The following is a 19,384-nucleotide window of genomic DNA, read 5'->3' as shown; positions in this document are numbered from 1 at the left end:
ACTACTGAAGTGTTATGAGAAACTATTCATATTCCTTTTTTTTTTTTTTTTTTTTTACCGTGTCCTGTCCGGCAGAGTAGCGCTCAGAATTGTTGTCTGAGTGCCAAGAAATTGCCCAACAGATTTACTTTCACAAGCAGAGCATCACAGCTAAAGCTCTGCTTGATATTTATAAAAGAAACTTTATTATGAACTTCTTTGGGACTATTTCAATTGTTATGGACACGGAGACTGAAATGAAAAGGAAAAATAAGCTCAAAAAAGAGAGATACATGGGGCAAAAGGGAAAAAGGGGAGAAAAGGAGGAAAGAGTGGAGGAGAGAAAGAAGGATGAACAGAATACAAGATTACACCCTGCTTGCTTATACACCTGCAGCTGTTTTTTTGTTTTTTTTTAACAAAAGCACACGGTAATTATGAATGTAAAATGTACTTAGTGAGAAGTGCAGCCCAATATAGAACATCTGTGTATCTGTCAACACCTGAAGCTTAACACCTGTGAGTATGAGTGTGGACGGGCTTTTGTATAAAAGGTTTCTCCATAAAAATATGCAATAGCGAGTGTGAGGACCCACAGACCTGCCCCATGGTCCCCGGATGGACACTGAGGAGATCCGAGCCATAGATATTCAAAGGCCCCCCAGAGCACAAGAACCCCAGGAGAACCACCGCCGGGACTACCGTAACCCCCCCAGAGAAGAGCAGTGGAGAGTCCCAGGGGAACCACCCAGCAGTGACAGTGCAGAAACCCCAGGGAGCTGCAGCGACGAGCCCACAGGCCCCGCCGGCAGTCGTCCACGCCCGTGCAGATCCAGCCATGGACACAGAGGCCCAAGACCCCGGGACACACCACCCCCCAAGCAGAGGCCTGACAGAGCCCAGGGGGCCAGGCCCCGGCAAGCAGCCACTAGGTGTGAGCAAGCACACATCAAAGCACTCGACCCCGGACACCGAGAACCACAAGTACACCATCGGGCAGAGACTCCAACCACCGGCAGGTAGTGTGGCGGGGAGGAAATAGGCCCCCCATATTGTGAGGGGCCTATAAGCTGATCCAGGAGAAGGAGCAGTCCAAGACCCAACCTGTCACAAAAAAATAAAAATAAAACAGGCACTCCCACATCCCACAATAACTCACTCCCACCCTCATGCATACACATAAAATTACTCGCACCCAACGTAAAGACAAACAACAATGGACATCATACACTCACTCACACTCCCCATGCATACTCTATACTCCCAGGTCCAGGCGCCAGTACCCCCTAGGGGCAACCAACCCCCGGACCCAGGAGGTGATCCCCTTCCCTCCTGGGGCAGAGACAGGCAGACAGAGCCGGCACCGCCCAGACCTGGGTGACCCCGGCCCGGCTCCCGCCCCCCTGCCCCGAACCCAGTCCCCCACAACCCCCATCCACCTCTGGAGGGGGGGCTATGTACAAATGTAGGGTCCACATGGCCCAAACCAGCCTGCCAACCTGAGCTGCCCCAGGACGGAGCAGTCCCGACCCCCCAATGAGCTCCGATCCCAACCCCATGAGTCTCCCACCCCCAGTGAACCCCAACAAGAACCTCCCCACAGGGCCACCCCCAACAAGGACACCGATATCGAACACATCCCCCCAAACCCAAACGCCACAAATCCCTTCCCCCACAGGGGCACAGCCCCACAGGTGAACTCCATGGCTGAGAAGCCAATGAAGCCACACCCACACAGCACAAGCTCCACACACAGACCCGCTCGAAGAACCCCCGCCGCACCCCGCTTCCCCACCACACAGCGCACGGCAAGGGCCCCGCCGTTGCGAATTCATATTCCTTAAACGTTTCACTTTTTGTTAAGTAACAAACACAAGCTTCAGTGTATTTTAATGGGATTCAATGTAACAGATCAACAATCTGAAAAGTGTGGCATGCACTTGTATTCAGCTCCTCTTTTTATGATAAATCTAAATTAATAAAAATACAATCAAATGCTTTCAGAAGTCACATAGTAAATAGAAAAAAATGTAAAGGAAGACTAACAATGTACATCAACAGTATCACACTGCTTCAATTAAACGTGGTGGTGTCAAGATCATGCTCTGGGGAGGCTCATCTCAAGCTGATCAGAATTAATGAGAATATGTATTGAGTAAAATACATGATAAGTAACCTTGTCAGAGGCTGCAAAAGATTTGAGACTGGGGTAGAGATCCCCCTTCGCCACGGGACAACAACCCTAAACAAACAGCCAGAGATACGACAAAAATGGTTGAGATCAAAGTATATTCATGTGTTCTCCAACTGTGATAAGCAGAGCGGGCTTTTGATATGGGCCATGTGGGCAGTTGCACAGAGTGGAATTAAAAAAAGGGGCAGGATTATTTTTGTAGAAAATGTTAAAATCTATTTATCCTTGTCCCTTTGCTTCACAATTATGGGCTACTTTGTGTTGGTCTGTCACATACAATCCCGATTAAATACATTTAAGCTTGTGTTTCTAACATAACAAAAAGGGGAAAAAAAGTTAAGGTGTGAAAATGCTTTTGCAAGGCACAATGTTGTACTGATTATAATGCGGAGAGTTGTACACTTCCTAAATTCATATCATTCAGTGTGATTATCAGTTTAACCTTCAACCAAGCGTTCACAAAGGTATTCTCAAAACAAGCTAAAATTCCATAGTTAAATAATTTCACAAAGCTTAATGAGTTCATAAAAAGGTAGAAAAGTGTGTCAAGTCTGTTAAAAAAGAAACATGACGGAAACCTGTCTACACATGTCTATCGCTGTCTTTTTTATAAGTTGAAAAACCTATTCTACCTTTCCTCTTTTTTTACTCTTTAAAAGTGCAAGCCTTTGTAAACATCCATGCTTTCTGTGTCCTACACTATCTCAACCACTGGTATTCCACTCTTCTGTTGCTCTCTTGCCCTCTCTGAGGAGTATTCAGAGCAACACCCAAGCTATTTATACACTGACGCCCGATCAGCATGGCAACCAGGCTTTGTTTACCCACGAGACACTGGTTTGAGGCTTGTGTCCTCTTTTTTTTCCCCCAAAAACATAGCTATTATGGTTCATTTAGCCCTGTTTCATGAAATGGTTTACTATGACTAAACATCTCTAATTTCCCGGCAGATATTTGTGTTTCTGTGGAAATAAGTGAACATGTTTTCAAAATTCCTTAATTGTGTAGCAAGAAGATGGACAGAGGATATCTGACCAAACCAGAAGTGTCCAACTCCAGTCCTCCACGACCAGTTTCCTGTACGTTTTACATGTGTACCTGCTCGAAAAAACACACCTAGATCAAATGAATAAATTACCTTCTCCGCATGTAATAACGCTCTGCGGAGGCCTGAAATTTAAATGTTTGAATTAGAATCATCTAAAACATTCATGATAAAAACCCTTTAGGACTGATTTATCAATGGTGGACAAAATACGTTTTACTAAAGAAGCATCAATAGAGCTTTCATTGGGCGATACTGACCTGCCAATTACAATTTTGGCCAACTCAGATTGTATGAAAGCATATGGCCCTTACCATTATCTATTTTAACAAAACTCAAAAAAGGTGCATCAATACACTAAATTTTAAGTTTTGATCCCTTTAATTAACAATAAAAAAAAACTATTACTGTTTTCATTATTCATTCTGTGGATCAGAAGTCAGAGCTGACTGAAGTCAGAGCTGACAGAGAAAATTGTCAGATTTTTACCATCTGCCACTTTGTTGGTGCATCACTTTCTTTCACAGTGTTGTTTATGTTTAACAATGTCTAAAACTAGTATTGTACTTCTCCTTTTTACTGTGAGTGACGGAATGTAAAACAAAAATCCAGAAAATCACATTGTGTGATTTTTAAGTAGTTAATTTGCATTTTATTGCATGACATAAGTATTTGATAAATCAGAAAAACCAAACTTTATATTTGGTACAGAAACCTTTGTTTGCAGCAGGGATTTTGGAACACTCCTCCATACAGATCTTCTCCAGATCCTTCAGGTTTCGGGGCTGTCGCTGGGCAATATGGACTTTCAGCTCCCTCCAAAGATTTTTGATTGGGTTCAGGTCTGGAGACTGGCTAGGCCACTCAGAGACCTTGAGATGCTTCACATGGAGCCACTCCTTCGTTGCCCTGGCTGTGTGCTTCGAGTCGTTGTCATGATGGAAGACCCAGCCACGACCCATCTTCAATGCCCTTACTGAGGGAAGGAGGTTGTTGGCTAAGATCTCCCGATACATGGCCCCATCTGTCCTCCCCTCAATACGATGCAGTCGTCATGTCCCCTTTGCAGAAAAGCATGGCCAAAGAATGATGTTTCCACCATCATGCTTCATGGTAGAGATGGTGCTCTTGGGGTTGTACTAATCCTTCTTCTTCCTCCAAACATAGCGAGTGTAGTTTAGACCAAAAAGATTGATTTTTGTCTCATCGGACCACATGACCTTTTCTCATTCCTTCTCTGGATCATCCAGATGGTCACTGGCAAACTTCAGACGGGCCTGGACATGTGCTGGCTTGAGGAGGGGGACCTTGTGTGCACTGCAGGATTTTAATCCATGGCATCATAGTGTGTTACTAATGGTCTACTTTGAGACTGTGGTCCGGGCTCTCTTCAGGTCATTGACTAGGTCCTGCTGTGTAGTTCTGGGCTGATCCCTCAACTTCCTCATGATCATTGATGCCCCACAAGGTGAGATCTTGCATTGGGCCCCAGACCGAGGGAGATTGACCGTCATCTTGAACTTCGTCCATTTTCATATAATTGCGCCAACAGTTATTGCCTTCTCACCAAGCTGCTTGGCTATTTTCCTGTAGCCCATCCCAGGCTTGTGCAGGTCTACGATTTCATCCCTGATGTCCTCACACAGCTGTCTGGTCTTGGCCATTGTGGAGAGGTTGGAGTTTGTTTGATTGAGCTTGTGGACAGGTGTCTTTTATATAGAAAACGAGTTCAAACACATGCAGTTAATACAGGTAATGAATGGAGAACAGGAGGGCTTCTTAAAGAAGAACTAACAGGCCTGTGAGAGGCAGGATTCTTACTGGTTGTTAGGTGATCAAATACTTATGTCATGTACTAGATTCCATCGATCACAGTTGAAGAATACCTATGATATAAATTAAAGGCTTCTACATGCTTTGCAAGTGGGAAAACCTGCAAAATCAGCAGGTGTATCAAATCATTGTTCTCCCCACTGTAAGTAACAGCAAGATGGAACTTCTGAACACACCACAAGTTCAAGCAAACCTTTACAAATGATGACCATCAAGCTGACCATCAAACCAAAAAAGGAAATGTTCAACATGAATGTTGTAAAATCTAGCTTCAGCAATGGCAACATACTGACTATAATAACAGAAACCTATGGGCCCTGTGAAGAAAGAGCTTGATTGTTTACCAGGTTTAGTCCTGAAAGTACATTACCTTGTGAATCTAGGAGTATTTTGTTCAACTCAACGCATATATTTTTCTCCATTTTTGCAGACATTTTAAATAAACATAAACTTTTATAATAACCTGCAGGGTAGTTTTAACAGCTGTCTCCTCTGCTCCACTTTGGTTTACTGCTGCACAATAATATACTCAGAGTGCAGACAGACAGATTGTTCATGAGGGTCAGATTTCAGCACCACGCTGGCACAACACTGCACGCCACTTTCAGATTAGTCTGAGAGACGTTTTTGAGAAATTCTGAGTGACAGCAAGAGTATAATATGATCTGGTTGGCACTTGGTTCTCATTGTGTTGGCAGGCTGTTTTATAAGGATTAATTAGCATAGTGCCACGGAAACTATAAAATAACTCAACAACATAAAGTGTAAATCATTAACAAAAGGGACCAATAACAGGCTCTCAATTTCCAGTTTGTGAGGAATATGTTATTAAATACTTGCTATTTTATAATCTTGCTTGAAGAAAAAACTAAATCTTTAAAAGCAATAAACATTAAAATCCTTTTACATCATAGTGTTTTAACTTTCTGTGTGATTTTCCCCCCTTTTTTGGCTCAGGACGATGATATCCTCTTTTAACCTGTTTCTTGACAGAAATCGATGTACGTCTTGGCTCATGTTATGGGGTCAAATCAATATGGAGCAAAGCTTTCACCCGATTTAACCCCGTCAGTCTGTTTCATGGAAAACATTGGCCTAAATACTGTGAAAAGACAGATTCCACTCACCAGGCTCAGACACTGTTCCCTGTTATTGTGTGAGGAACGCAATACTCCTGACAGCCTTCTCTGTGTGTCTGTACCTGCCATACTGTTGCTTTTCTGTCTGTTGTCCCTCCTCCTTATCACAAAGGAATGGACACACTTGCATGCAACTACATACACATGCACATTCAGAGACTGACAGGTAAAGCTGTCAAAACCGGAAAATATAGCTATGGGTGAAACCATCATGTTTCTGTTCCTGTCTGAGTGTACTGGTAGGGTTATGTTTGAGAAGACCAATTTAAACTTTTCACCCTAGAAGTGGATGTATGGCATGGATATTGTGGAAATTTAGGACACTCGAAATCTTTAAAAACGACTTACAAGATGGTTTTCAGAAGCAAGTTAAACAGAGTTGGAGTAAAAGCTGAGATTACGGTTATGGGCAAGATATGATGGTAGACTTAATGAGAGAATTTATCTTTCCAACACAGTTTCCAACAAATGTTGAGACTTTCAGTCTATCAGACAAAATAAAAGAAACGATTTATTAATAAACTACCAAAATTGTCCGCATTAAATGCGTTTTTTAGGTTCAGTACAAATCATAAAGGTTAAGGACATATGCCTTGATTCATGAATGAAGAAAATGTTCTAATCCGTTCATTTCTCGTAGGATAGAAAAAATATATATAACAAGGAACCTAGTGCACATTTTGTCTCTTTTATGTTCAGTGTTTGTTGTGCTTAACTGGTAAATCCTAAAAAATAAAAGTTTGTACAAATGTGTTTGCATAGTCAGAAGAAAAATCAGAATTGGAAGGTCAAACCTAAAAGAAAACTGGAAAATCGGTACTGGCCTGTAAAGCCTTCAAAAAAGTCAGTTCTATCTACATATTCCACACATCCAGCATTTCAGTATTCCTTTTTTAACATTACATTTTCTAATCGAATAGATATCAAATTAAACTTAATTGTAACTTCACTGTAATTGTGTACAGTCTCAACATCAAACCCGCTAGCAGAGCAACTTCTGGTAGTCTGTGATATTTTAGAAGCATTCATACCCTGCATGCCACTAATACAGCTGGCCAATGAGAAGAGCCTTTACAAACAGACACTGTGTTTATGTGATATTGGATGTGATGCTAAAGGACAAAGAGATAACTGAATGACGCTGCATGATATGAGGAAAACCTTAAATTGTTATTTTATTGTTGATAATATGATTTTGATTTCACTACCTTTTACACTCTTATATTTCTTTTTAAAATGTCCCCAACACTGCTACAAACCTCAGCATCTCAGCCACTAAAAATCAGTTTCATCAAACACTGATATTGTTATGATGACCCTGGTTTGATATGATTTGCAGCTCTAGTGGTTAGCATTATGACGGAAGGGAAAGAGACATGAATATGTGGTCTTAAGCTGAACATTAACCACAGAATTTGACAATGTTATCTAATGTTCTCTCTAATATCCAGCAGCCATACATGTAACTGATTTGATCAAACTGAGCAGTTGCTATGCCATGCAGGAAGGCTGGTACAAATTCCGGTCGTTCTGTGCCCAAAAACATGAATATTAGGTGAATGGCCGCTCTAAATTGCCCTTAGGTGTAAGTGTGTCCATGAAGAGTGACCCCCTGCGGTGACCATTAGATGGATTCCCACGTGACTAAGAGGCCTCATTGAGTAGACAACTTATACATGCAATTTGTATTTTTGTAAATGAACAAAAATTCATAAACTTTGTAGCAACAAAAGCTGAAAAATGAACACAATAGATGAGACAGCAGTCTTTCAAGGACAACGTTGAAGTAGAGTTTTGAAAAGAAAGTCCAGACTCTCTTGTTACTACTGCAAATAACTGAATTCAGTTAAGATTTATAATCTCAATTTATTTACAACTGACTAATAAAGTTCAACAACCAATAATTATTTTATATCTATAAACAATGCAAAACAATGAGGATAAATATTACAGTTCATATTTGATGTCTGTGCAAATGAATCAAATGCAACTGTGTAAAACTATGGCAGCAGAAAAGAGAAAGGGAGAGCCATATATACAATGTGACACTGAAAGAAATATGACCTGCGTTATGCAACTCACTCTTTTGCTCTCATCACTATCCATGCAGGTCTAAGTGTAGCACTCACTAAAGCTGCCTGAACAAGATTCTGTGTACCTGATGGGAAAGCTTTTTCCTGCCGATAACCACAGCCATGTGTCCACTACCACTGAAACAGTATGCATGTTTCTGTGCATGCTGTTTCAGTGGTGGTGGACACATGGCTGTGGTTATAACACCACTTCAACTGGACAGACGCGCTAGCTTTACAGATAAATAATCAATAATGTGCTGACACAACTTGGCCAAAGTAAGGTGGACTGCTCTTAAGACATAAATTAAGATGTAAATGTATTTGGTCAGCAACAACAGGATTGAGGGCGACCTGTCCAGGGTGTACCCTGCCTCTCGCCCATAGACTGCTGGAGATAAGCACCAGCTCCCCAGCGACCCACTATGGAATAAGCGGTAGAAAATGACTGACTGACTGACAACAGGATTGAGACAGCATGAGGGACTAACTGTCAAGGGAAACAGTTGCAGATGTTCCATGTGAAAGCAGCTGTATAGTTTCTGTCTTTTGGACCTTGCATACCGTAATGCTTTTAGACTACTTATCAAATAATAAACTGTTTAGACATTTTGAGGGGAAATATCAACATATTAACCTCTGAGTTTACTAAAAGGTTAATGAAAGCTCCAAATAGTTTTCAGGTCCCCAAAAGATCGTAACAAGTGAATTTCTTTTCTTTACATTGTAATGTCTTCTTAGGTTCTAATCAGCTCTGTTATTTCTTGATTTGCACAGATGTGCTTCATCTCTCCTGAGCACCAAGTCACCGCATTTATATTCATTAACCTGTTGGAAAATACTGAAAGTCTTAATTTAAAACACATCACCAGTCTGTGTTTTAAAGCACAGTCACACCACCAGTCCGGTCCAGGGATTGGTCCATTGATTGGTCTAGGAATTGGTCCAGGAATGGGTAAAAGTGAGAAAATTCACACCATCTGTTGGTACAGTTTACTTTCACACAAAGATTTTTTAGACTGTACCAAATGAAGCAGTTGGAACAGATCATTTCAGGCGGTATTGCGCTCATCAAGGAGAAAAAGGCAAAAAGAAAAAAGTCCATCTCACCTGGGTTTCTGTTGCTTCTTTGGTTTTCAAATGAAGTTGTGCACCTGCACCTCTTCACCACTCCACCTAGTTCCATGAGACATTCCCGAATTCTGCTTCGGATTCGCGCTCTGACTTTGTTTTTTGTTTACCTCTTCTACTCAAATGCTTTTGGTGCTCTCACCCTGCAAGCATTCACACTGCAAGCAAAACGGTCCAGGGTCCAGAAAATCCTTGCTGAGATGGGCAGTTGTGCCAGGGTACAGTTATCTGTTCTGTTTTAGGTTCTGGAATGGGTTCACACCAGCAAGAATCACCGCTCCAGAGACCAGACTCCGGCATGGTACAAAGTGTTCCCAAGGTTTGATGTGGAAGCACTGTTACAATCCCCGCAGTAGCTGTGAAAATGTCTGTGTACAGCTAGGTTTTTCACAACAACATATCGTTTGGCGCTAAAAAGTTGCTTCAAGCTAACTGTACACATGTGGTGGTTGGAAGGCAAGTCAAAAGACTGATATGTGATCCATCATTCATTTTTACAGACACTAAGGAAAAATATTTTGTTGCTTCAGCAGTTAATTTCTGAGGGTAAACATGCAGAATGAATATTTTGAGAGGTGGATTATCGATTTCATAATGGAATAATTTAGAGTTGCTTATAGTGTAGAGGCCTTTAAAGAGCTTTTACAAACCCTCCTCTACCCTGTGACTTTTGATTTAAACATTTAAACAGGGCTTGATATCCTTTTTATTTTTTTTATGCATAGTTTATTATTCTACCACAATTGTTTTCTGTTTTGCTATGTTTATTTTATCTATTTCTATCAATCTTTTCAGTGTGGCTGCAAAGCCCAAAGGTCATTTCAGTAGGAATTATTTATTACCCATTTCTAGTGTGATTTATGCAGTTAAATTTCACTTAAGTTGTAAATGTTTCGGGTCCTATATGTGGGCAAATAGCAAAAGTGATTTCTGAAAAAAAGAGAAAGAACATACAATTTGAAATGTTATTTACAAATTGCTCAGAATGTCAGGGTTTGGACATTTTGGACTTTGTTTTTGGTTTTGTTTACCGTTAGCTAGAGGTTTCTTGTTTATGGTTTTGTATTCATGGTTCATTGTTTTCTGTTTCTCCTACAGTTCTGGTTTTCTTCTGTCTCCCAGTGTGTTCTCCTCTCGTCATTAGTTTTCCTCTTTTAGTTCATTATTACTCGGTTTTATTACCCTTTATTCTCCAGTCCCTCCTTTTAGAGGTTAGCTTAGTTATTGTTTACTTTTATTCTAGACCTCCTTTTCCTCCGCTTCATTCTCAGTTTGTTCTATCAGTGTTGGTTTAGGTTTGTTTACTTTTATAGTCAGGGTTTCTTTATGGTTTGTATTTTGCTAAGTTCTTAGGTTGTTGTGTTCCCTCCAGTTTCTCAGTTTCCTTTAGTTTATGTTTATTCTTGATTCTATGTTTTATTTGTCTTGGTCCATAGTTTTCGTTTAGGTCTGTTTCACTGTTGTGTTAATTAGTCCCTTTCCTCATGTCTTAGTCTTATTAGGTTCACCGGCTCCCTCTGCCTCCATGCCTCTTTGTCACACCTGTTCCCTGTTCCTTTGATTACCTGCCCTTTATATCCTCTTAGTATATTAGTTAGTTTGGTTCATTTGTTCTTCGCTGGTTCCTCCGATCACATTACCGGATTAAGTTCCGTGTTTGCTACGTTCCTACAGTACAACTCAAGTAAGTTTAGTTTGTACTCATGCCTTGTACCTGCAGTGAGTTTTGCTTCGTTTTGCTTTGACTTGTAAATCTCTGAATGAAGCTGAAGACTGCTTCAGAATGCTGCTGCCAAGCTCTTGTCTGCGCTTCGGTCCACCCCAAAACTCCAACCTGACACAGAACTATGAGGATCTACCTACTAAATGTATGTGTTTCAATAATCACAGAATTGCGCTTTCAGTAGTATGTAGATCTAACAATTTAAATAGCTTAGATAATCCCAATACTAACTAAACAGCGTCATTGTAATAATTATATTTTTATGAAAATCAAGGTCATACTGTATTATGCTAACAATGAAGCTAATAGGAATATAACCTTAGCCTAAAGAAATACAAATAAAGGTAATTTATTGCTCATGACCTTCAAATTAAAAACTGATTAACACTTAGTTAAATGCACAGATAAGCTGAAGTGAATAAGCAGGAATACAGCAACAAATCACATCATTCACTGACGGAGCTTTGCTAAAACCAAAATGTAAGCTTAACAAAATAAATGGCCTTTTTATAAACAGCCCAGGCTTTCATGACACCATCAGGAAACACATTTGCATTTTCCTGCAAAGCGGCTGCCTCCACACACCTCAAATAAAGAATGAATAGCTGTCTCCCACGCTGCCATTTTTCACCAATCATCTGAGTCCTCAGGGCATTTTGACTGGGCTACTTAGAACACACAATACAGAGATGGTCCATGGTTTTACAACAGCTGGGTGGTTATTAGGTTTATTTTAAAAAATAGTGTTGTTTTTACAGTGAAACTGAAATGGCCGAAATCAAATTCCCAGTGATTGTAACACAGTATTTATGTTTGACATCCCTCTTCTTAAAGGAGCAGAAAACTGAGCAATTTGGGCTCAAAAACACACAAAGTTTACAAAACCCACAAATATTTCATCCCGAAACCCCAAAAAATTGCATATGTACATGTGTTTATCTGCAACCTCAAAAGTTTCAATAGACATTTGTAAAAGGCAAACATCACAACATACCATCATAATGATGCATAAAAATGATTTGTGAGGGTGGCTAAACATTGCATTTAAAACATGACAGAGTATTAAAAGATAGAGAGGTATAATAATGTTAGAACCTCATGAATGCTGCACATTTGTACCTTTCTGTTTTTAGCCTTGAATAAGTACGTGTTTAAATGAGTCTTAGGAACTTTTACTAATATTGAACATCAGATCACATGTTGCCACCTGATTAAATAATTCTGCATTCCTCAAATGTACCTTGTTGGTACAGGGGACATAGAGCCACGTAGAGCCCAGCTTTGATCACCTTCCAACATCAAAATAAGGCAAACAGGCTGAGATAAGGATCACACATGCACAAACTCCCACACAAACCCTCAGCAAGAAAACTGTTGAAAGCCATACACACTTAAATCTTTCTTACAAAAATCTTTCCTTGAGAAATCTTGAGAACTGCTATCTTTGTGCAAGATGCAGTGGTCAACTCCTGACTTCAGAAAATGAACACACATCTGCATTACTATAATGTGATGAAAGGGGAATCAACAGAAACCTCTCTGACACTGTCAGTAAAGTAAAACAGTTGAGTAAAAATAGTAACGCCCCCTATAAATATCCTAGTTTATTTGTCATGCACCAAATAGTTTCTTGGACTGGAGTAAGCCAACTTTGAAAAGTTAAGTTATTACAGGGTTCACAGTGGGGCTCCAGGAAGTCACCCGCATACGTCAGGAAGCACAGTGTTTGTGACAGCTTCCTGCTGGCGGCACAGGTGCTCGCATCCACAGACACACACTGATGAACAAACACTTGGCCAGACCACTGCCTATACCCCCTTCTAAAACACCTGAAATACATAATGACACACATTAAGATGCACATGCACGCACACATGGAAAGTAGAGGTGCTCACACCACCCCACCAGCTGTCCCTTAGAGTGACCAAGAGAGGACAAGGAGCAGGGAGACCAGGGGAACAAAACGTTCATACACTATGAGTGAGTGTGTGTAAATGTGTCAGATGCTGGCTCGCTTCCAACATTCAGCACTGCCCTTAACCCAAATAATGTTTCAAAATCTTAGTTTAACCTTCGCCGTTAGTGCTGTATGTGCATATTGGGCCAACCACAAACGACAAGAGCTTTTATGAGCAACCCAAGGTAGACCATAGCTTTGAATCTTTGGAAGGAAAAAGATACAAATCAAAATTTGAAAGAGTGACATGCATTTCTGGTCACCTTCCCCAAGTCAAAATCTTGTACTTTTTATTGCAATTACAGCTGGAAATCATTTGGGGTATCTCAGTCAAGAGTTTTCCCAACTTCCCTGTCCCTGCTGAAGAAGGGTCCCCCTCCAACAGCATGATGCTGCCACCACCATATTCCACTGTAATGATGGCATATTAGTTTTTCACTGCATATAGCTTTTGCATGTAGGCCAAAAAGTTCAATTTTGTTCTTATGTCACCACAGCAATGTCTTCCACATGTTTGCTACCCTTGGATCTCTGCAGCTCATCCAAAGTAACCATGGGTCTCTTGGCAGTTTCTCTGATAAATGCTCTCCTTCCTCAGCTGGTCAGTTTAGGTAGACAGCCATGTATTAGTAAGTATGAAGCTGTGTTATACTCCATTTTTGGATGATGGATTGAACGGTGAGAATCTTTAAAGCTTGCGATATTTAAATGAAATCGAAATGGTTTCTTTGGTAAAGCTGGTAAAATGGTAAAGCTGAAGGGGTATGAACACTTTTGCATAGAACTGTATGTATATGTTATCCTGAGAGGCTCCTGCATAAATAAGAGATTTAAGAGATTGCCTTCTTGCAAACCATAACCTAAAAAACATAAACAGCTACATTTACAGGCTTTAATGTGGAATCATTCACCTTTTACACAGAAGTGTCACATTAGATGCTTCTGGTGACTGCAGGTCAGGTCAGTGCCAAGCCCTGTGAGCCAAATGACACCATAAAATGTTGCTGCCCTTCAGCTGTTTAAAAAGAAACAAAACAGTCTGCATCAGTTATATAAGCAAGGTCAGAAGGTCAGAGCTGCTCGCACCATAATGCCACACCCTTCAAGGCTGTTAACATTCCATAGTGACTAATACCATCAATAATCAGCTGTCTGGAGGCATGCCAGGAGCCACATGGACAAAGACCTGCCTCAAGTTAAAAACTCAACTCTGAAGTGGCACAGTTTTAATCTACGACAGATCAACACCTTAAACATTACATGAGAGTTATTTCAAAACAACTATGCAAATGGCTGAAATAAACTGAGACATACGAGCAAATAGACTTCTTATAATGAGCAAGATGCATCCTTATTTTCTCTTTTAGATCACAAACTGTTATAAGAAGACTGCCTTCATCCCCAACAATGTTACTATTATGTCATACTACCTTTATTTAAACAATGCAGATCTGTGTCTTTTATACTGCTGCAAGTATTATGACTGGCTTTGACTTCCTCGTTGACTTGGAGTAGCTGTTGTAACATAACACAGTTATGCACATGCATTATTATACATCATAAAAGATACCATTTAAAAATAACATTTGACAAGACAAAAAAGTAAAAATAACTACGCAAAAGAAATCTGTAGGTTATTAGAGGTAAGAAATACAACAGAAGTGAATGAAAAACTAAAAAAACAGGTACTTTACAATATAACATATTGAACAATAAAAGAAGCAATATTCATAAACTTAAAAGCACAAAAAGCCTGCTTTTAAAAATGTTTTAAAAGGGATTTAAAAGATGAACATGAGTTTGCCGATCTGATTTCCTCAGGGAGCTTATTCCAAAGAATCAGTGCCCTAAATAAAATATCTGAGATATCCAGGCACCACAAAGGGCCAAAACAAGCAGACAGGAGGCAAAACTAGAAATGAAGCAGCTCTGCATCTGGTCTGAATAATTCTAAATCTGTTATTTTATTATAAAATAAAGCATGAAACACAAAGAAACTCAAAAAAAAAAACTGATGCAAGACAAAAAGCTAGCTATTAGATTCAAAGAGAGACCAATTGATTAAACTATTTAGGCTGTATTTACATACAAAATGATGTTAAATTCAGTATGCAACTCTGTACCAGTACATCTCAACAGCTCCGTCAGCTTCACAGTATCCATGCACACACCTCACTCACCTGTACTGCAGCAGCTACTGCTTTCAGTCAGCTGAACATAGAGACAGAAAGACATGTACCTACTCTAGAGAGGATAGACTCAGCCTTCACAATGCACAACTGTCAACCGTTTATTAAAGAACATTCAGCAAGGTGCCTTTTTAACTGCATAAAATCCAGTAAAGATGGAAAAGCCTCTATAGTCAGCGTAAGTGGTGATGAGATGAAATGAAGTGTAACATTCCCTCCTGTGATTGGCAGAGATATCCGGAACGCAGGCTGAGAGGGAAGATATTTTTACTTTCTGTTAGTATTCAAGTCTAAGAATGAATCTCTACTACCTACACAAAAAATATCAGAATATAACACCCAGCACTAAAACCTTTTACATTATGTAAGGAATAATCCTCATGTTGACAAACACAACACACAGCAGCTACACACTCAAGTATGTTGATGGTCTTCGCAAGACCTTAAAAAAGTCATTTGGGCAGAGCTTTCCAACTGTTGCTGGTGAGATAATGTTGCCTCATTATTTATTTATTTATATATATATATATATATATATATATATATATATATATATATATATATATATATATATATATATATATATATATATGGTCACAGAAATAACTTGAATCTGACAAAGGCAATAATGAATAATAATTCTATGAAAATGAGCAAATGAAAGTCAGACATTGCTTTTCAAACATGCTTCAACAGAATTATTTACAAAAATTATCTCAGGAAACAGGCCGGGACAAAAATGATGGTACCCTTAACCTAATATTTTGTTGCACAACCTTTTGAGGCAATCACTGCAATCAAACGATTCCTATAACTGTCAATGAGACTTCTGCACCTCTCAGCAGGTATTTTGGCCCACTCCTCATGAGCAAACTGCTCCAGTTGTCTCAGGTTTGAAGGCTGCCTTTTCCAGACGGCATGTTTCAGCTCCTTCCAAAGGTGCTCAATAGGATTTAGGTCAGGGCTCATGAAGGCCACTTCAGAATAGTCCAATGTTTTCCTCTTAGCCATTCTTGGGTGTTTTTAGCTGTGTGTTTTGGGTCATTATCCTGTTGCAAGACCCATGACCTGCAACTGAGACCAAGCTTTCTGACACTGGGCAGCACATTTTTCTGTAGAATCCCTTGATAGTCTTGAGATTTCATTATACCCTGTACAGATTCAAGACACCCTGTGCCAGATGCAGCAAAGCAGACCCAGAACATAACAAAGCCTCCTCCATGTTTCACAGTAGGGACGGTGTTGTTTTCTTCATATGCTTCATTTTTCTGTCTGCAAACATAGAGCTAATGTGCCTTGTCAAAAAGTTTAATTTTTGTCTCATCTGTCCATAAGACATTCTCCCAGAAGCTTTGTTGCTTGTCAACATGTAGTTTGGCGAATTCCAGTCTGGCTTTTTTATGATTTGTTTTCAACAATGGTCTCCTTGGTTGTCTCACATTAAGTCCACATTGCCTCAAACAACATTGGATGGTGCGATCTGACACTGATGTTCCTCGAGCTTGAAGTTCACCTTTAATCTCTTTAGAAGATTTTCTGGGCTCTTTTGTTACCGTTCGTATTATCAGTCTCTTTGTGTTGTCATCAATTTTCCTCCTGCGGCCACGTCCAGGGAGGTTGGCTACAGTCACATGGATCTTAAAGTTCTGAATAATATGTGCAACTGTAGTCACAGGAACATGAAGCTGCTTGGAGATGGTCTTATAACCTTTACCTTTAACATGCTTGTCTATAATTTTCTTTCTAATCTCCTGAGACAACTCTTTCCTTCACTTCCTCTGGTCCATGTTGAGTGTGGTACACACCATGTCACCAAACAGCACAGTGACTACCTGTAGCCCTATATATAGGCCCGCTGACTGATTACAAGAATGTAGACACCTGTGATGCTAATTAATGGACACACCTTGATTTAACATGTCCCTTTGGTCACATTATTTTAAGGGATACCATCATTTTTGTCCAGGCCTGTTTCATGAGTTTATTTTTTTTTAAATAATTCTGTTGAAGCATGTTTGAAAAGCAATGTCTGATTTTCATTTGTTCATTTTCATAGAATTTTTATTCAATATTACCTTTGTCAGATTCAAGTTATTTCTGTGACCATTGTGGGTTTTTCTTTCATTAACCGAGGGGTACCAACAAAATATATATATATATATATATATATATACACATACATACACACACACACCAGGAAATTCTACTGATTCTTAGGGAACATTGGAGAGTTGATATGATAACCGTGACTGTAGCATGGGGAGTGGTGGCCTAGTGGTTAGAACAGGAGATTTGTGTTCCAGAGGGGACACAAGGGGCCAAGTTTGTATCCCACAGACTGCCACTCTGGGTCCCCAAGCAAGACCTGCACAATGGGTGCTGCACAATGGCAGCCCACTGCTCCCTGTGAGGGATGGGTTAAATGCAGAGGACAAATTTTGTTGTAATATACATGTGCAATGACCAATAAAGATGATTATTATTAGCATTGTGGTTGGATGGCTGAGTGAGCAGCAGAGAAAAACCTATTTAGTGATTAGTAAGAGGGCAATAGCACTGGGGTTGTCTTCCTAATTTGCTGAAATCAAGTGATATTCAACCATCTTGGAAGTCCAGAGGGTAATCCTGGGTTGAAGAATATACAGTACAGATAAGCGAATGTATGAATGAATGAATGAGATGTTGACCCTGCATCACAGTGTTTTGTTTTCTGTTCTTGCCAGTTTGTCAAGGCTTTTTGTTGTGAGCATTAGTCACTGTAAAGGGCACCATGAGGTTAAAAAACACAAGGTCGTACTGAAATAATATTCCAGAAGCAGCCACTAAAGCAGTGTGCAGTAATTCAAACATGTCTACACTTTGTCAGATAAACTACAGTTTTCCATTAATTTAACTTACAAATTTAGGTTTATAGGAGGTATTTCAAAGAATGTATTTAAATATGAACGTTAGAAAGCTTGCATATGAAACAAGTTCATAAGATTAAGGTTTCACTGATTTCTTTAACTTCTGTTTTGGGTATATAAAGTTTGAATTTTTGAATCCAAAAAGTTCATGTCTGAATAACAAAGCAGCGCTAATTCCGTAGTGACTGGTAGTATTGAAAATGACACATGCACTAGTGAGCAATGACACAAGCAAACCCACGCAAAGGGTAATCTAAGGTCAGGGAGTTCTGAGTGCATTCCCGTCTGACATATACTGTACCAGAACCCTTTCTAACGCTCAACATGAGTTCTGTGAACACACAGAGGCACACATGAGTGCCCCAAGTGCCTATACATGATTAAAAGACTGAAAGTGGGGCAGGCGCACAGTTGTTGCTCTCAGAAAATGCTGCAACTTCTTTTAACCCAACCTCACTCAACACACACATGATGATGCACCGTCACGCCCAATCAGATCTAGGACTACCAAGTGCGTGTGGGAACATGCACAAAATTGCAGCTGAGTGATTCCCCGCAATGAAGCAGCCAGAAAAAGAAGGGAAGCACGAGAGCAATGATGACTTTTTCCTTTTGTCTTCTTGATGTAGCATTTTACAATGAATAGTGGACATAATCATAATATCTACTTATCTATGATCTACACATCCTTTTATGTCATGCAAGATTTTGCCCACATCTATTAGTCTAAAAACTAGTTACATGTGAAGTGAATCTCTTTTCACCTAAATGCACAAGGACTAAAGAATATCCAGGGGAAATAAAGGACATCATAGAAGTTAAATCGGCAGTGATATTACTTGGTTTGCTGTTAAAGCATAGTTGCAAAATGCAAATGGACATTAGTGAGCAACGTATACCATAGGACTTGCCAAATGATTAATTCCGAGTGAATTTAGCTGGGATAGTAGTGCTCACACAGCACCTTGCAAATATATTAATCCCCTTACAAGTTTTCCATATTTTCTCACAGTTCAACCACAAATTTAATGTTTTTTATTAGGATTTTATGTGATGTAACAACAGAGTATTGCTCAATGGTGAGGAGGAATGATACATGGTTTTTATTTTATTTTTTGTAAGACAAAAGCCAGAGCAAGCCAGAAGTTACCCCGTTAGCATATAGCATCAACCTGTGTGTCATCCAATCTCAGAATAAATCCAGCTGTTTGTTAGA

At 39.8% G+C, this 19,384-nt stretch overlaps 1 protein-coding gene across 3 annotated transcripts in view; it reads right to left on the bottom strand.

The window, feature by feature from the left end:
* Positions 1–19,384, bottom strand: part of atxn1a (ataxin 1a) — a 141,312-nt gene that overhangs the window by 101,737 nt on the left and 20,191 nt on the right. The gene's annotated exons all lie outside the window — the stretch shown is intronic.

This window comes from Girardinichthys multiradiatus, chromosome 13, assembly GCF_021462225.1.
Source record: "Girardinichthys multiradiatus isolate DD_20200921_A chromosome 13, DD_fGirMul_XY1, whole genome shotgun sequence".
NCBI lineage: Eukaryota > Metazoa > Chordata > Actinopteri > Cyprinodontiformes > Goodeidae > Girardinichthys > Girardinichthys multiradiatus.
The sequence above is the reverse complement of the archived record's forward strand: the minus strand, read 5'-3'. Positions and strand labels throughout refer to the sequence as shown.